This window comes from Triticum aestivum, chromosome 6B, assembly GCF_018294505.1.
Source record: "Triticum aestivum cultivar Chinese Spring chromosome 6B, IWGSC CS RefSeq v2.1, whole genome shotgun sequence".
NCBI lineage: Eukaryota > Viridiplantae > Streptophyta > Magnoliopsida > Poales > Poaceae > Triticum > Triticum aestivum.
This window is the reverse complement of record NC_057810.1, coordinates 673,521,581-673,524,997: the sequence shown is the minus strand read 5'-3', so window position 1 is coordinate 673,524,997 and position 3,417 is coordinate 673,521,581.

The window sequence follows — 3,417 nt, the reverse complement described above, 5'->3', positions numbered from 1 at the left end:
AGTCCGGAGCCGATCGCTCAAATCGAGGACGGATGGCTGGACACCGCCTCGGGAGCTGCAACTTCTATGGCGATGGAGCCGAACACTTACCTTGTCCCGCATAAAGCTCATGACTCCGAGGTGCCGGACTCTCTGTCGGACTCCGAACCTCCTGCGCCCCTGCCAGTCGAATCCGACTGGGCGCCGATCATGGAATTCACCGATGCGGACATCTTTCAGCACTCACCCTTCGGCGATATCTTAAATTCGCTGAAGCATCTCTCGCTATCCGGAGAGCCCTGGCCGAACTATGGCCAGGATGGTTGGGACGCGGACGACGAAGAAATTCAGAGCCCACCCACCACCCACTTCGTAGCCACCGTCGACGATCTAACCGACGTACTCGACTACGACTCCGAAGACATCGACGGTATGGACGACGATGCCGGAGACTATCAAGAACCAGTGCCTACAGGACACTGGAAGACCACCTTGTCATACGACATATATATGGTGGACACCCCAAAAGATGGGGACGGCGAAGAAGCAACGGAGGCCGATTCCTTAAAGAAACAGCCCAAGCGCCGACATCAGCGGCGCCGCTCTAAATCCCGCCACAGCAAGAATAGAGATTCCGGCACAGGAGATAATAACACCCTAGAAAGTGCCGAAGACAACCCCCTCCAGCACGATCCAGCGCAGGAGGAGGCAGAAGCAAGCCCTCACGAGAGGGCGGCAGACGAAGAGGTCGAGGATGATAATTACTTACCTCCCTACGGCGACAAGGCAAGCCTCGACGACGACGAATTCGTCGTGCCTGAGGATCCCGTCGAACAAGAGCGTTTCAGACGCAGGCTAATGGCCACGGCAAACAGCCTAAAGAAAAAGCAGCAACAGCTTCAAGCTAATCAAGACCTACTGGCCGACAGATGGACCGAGGTCCTCGCGGCCGAAGAGTATGAACTCGAACGCCCCTCCAAAAGTTACCCAAAACACAAGTTGCTCCCCTGACTAGAGGAGGAAGCGTACAAACCTACATCACCAGCGCACAATATGGAAGACCGACCACCTCGTGGCTGCGACAGAGAGGCGTGCAAGCCCTCCACCAAAACCGTACCCCGGCACCGCTCAAAAAGCATGAAGCCACGGGGGAACGCGCCGGACTTGCGGGATATATTGGAGGACAAGGCAAGACAATCCAGATCTATCTATGGATCACGTGGGCGCCCCAAGACCCACGACGAATACCATCGCGCCGGATACAACTACTCCGGCCGGGCCGAACACAGCAGACAACGCTCTCTCGAGCTACGTCGCGATATTGCTCAATACAGAGGCGCCGCACACCCACTATGCTTCACTGACGAAGTAATGGATCATCAAATCCCTGAAGGGTTTAAACCCATTAATATCGAATCCTACGATGGCACAACAGACCCCGCGGTTTGGATTGAGGATTATCTCCTCCATATACATATGGCCCGCGGCGACGATCTTCACGGCATCAAATATCTCCGGCTCAAGCTTAAAGGACCAGCTCGGCATTGGCTTAACAGCCTGCCCGCAGAGTTAATTGGATGCTGGGAAGACCTGGAAGCCGCATTCCTCGACAACTTCCAGGGCATGTATGTGCGACCACCGGACGCAGATGACCTAAGCCACATAATCCAGCAGCCAGACGAATCGGCCAGGCAATTCTGGACACGGTTCTTAACAAAGAAAAATCAAATCGTCGACTGTCCGGATGCAGAGGCCCTCGCTGCCTTCAAACATAACATCTGCGACGAGTGGCTGGTCCGGCACCTAGGACAGGAAAAGCCGAAATCCATGGCAGCCCTCACATCACTCATGACCCGCTTCTGCGCGGGAGAGGATAGCTGGCTAGCTCGCAGCAACAACCTCAGCAAAAATGCTGGCAGTCCGGATACCAAGGACCGCAATGGCAGGTCGCGTCGAAACAAAAACAAACGCCGCATTAACGGCGACAACAATGAGGATACGGCAATCAACGCTGGATTCCGGGGCTCCAAGCCCGGTCAATGGAAGAAGCCATTCAAAAGAACCACTACGGGCCCGTCCAATTTGGACCGAATAGTCGACCGCTCCTGTCAAATACATGGAACCCCCGAAAAGCCAGCTAACCACACCAACAGAGATTGTTGGGTATTCAAGCAGGCAGGCAAATTAATCGCCAAAAACAATGACAAGGGGCTACACAGCGATGACGAGGAAGAGACCCGGCCGCCGAACAACAGAGGACAAAAGGGATTCCCCCCTCAAGTTCGGATGGTAAACATGATATACGCAACGCATATACCCAAGAGGGAGCGGAAGCGTGCACTAAGGGACGTATACGCGATGGAGCCAGTCGCCCCAAAATTCAACCCATGGTCCTCTTGCCCGATCACTTTCGATCGAAAAGACCATCCGACCAGTATCCGCCATGGCGGATTCGCCGCATTGGTTTTAGACCCAATCGTCGATGGATTTCACCTCACGAGAGTCCTGATGGACGGCGGCAGTAGCCTGAACCTGCTTTATCAGGATACAGTGCGAAAGATGGGCATATACCCTTCAAGGATTAAACCTACAAAGACAACCTTCAAAGGCGTCATACCAAGTGTCGAGGCCAGTTGTACAGGCTCAGTTACACTGGAAGTGGTCTTCGGATCCCCGGATAATTTCCGAAGCGAGGAGTTAATCTTCGACATAGTCCCATTCCGCAGTGGCTATCACTCTCTGCTCGAATGAACCGCGTTCGCAAAATTCAACGCGGTGCCGCATTATGCATACCTTAAGCTCAAGATGCCAGGCCCTCGTGGAGTCATCACGGTCAATGGAAACACGGAACTCTCCCTCCGAACGGAGGAACATACTGCGGCTCTCGCGGAAGAAGTACAGAGCAGCCTTTTAAGGCAATTTTCGAGTCCGGCCGTTAAACGACCGGACACGGCCAAACGCGCCCGGAGCAACATCAACCAAGACCACCTGGCACGTTCCGAGCACGCGTAGCAATGCGGCCTCAACCCCAGCCCTCGCACAATTGTAAGACAAACTCTTCGCGTACATAATTACGCCCTGGAGATACCATGGGCATAGGGGGAGAGGCACAACCACAACAGACCCAGAGTGCGGTTCGACCACACCAGGGGCTCCCAAGTGTGTCTCTCTTTTTATCTTTTATTTCTCTCTTTTTTATACAGAACTCTGTCCGGCGGCGAACCTGCCGAACTCATGATGCAACAGCCAGGGAGGGACAAAGGCCGTGACGAACACTCAGGTGGTCTCCATTACGAGCATTAAATTTATTAAATACACCATTCCGCGGCCTACCCCTGGAGGGAGACGCCTTTAATTCGTCCAATCCCTTGCTTTCCGCACTATTTGTATCATTCCACACTCATAGCAAATCTTCTCCAATAAAATGCAGCACTTTTT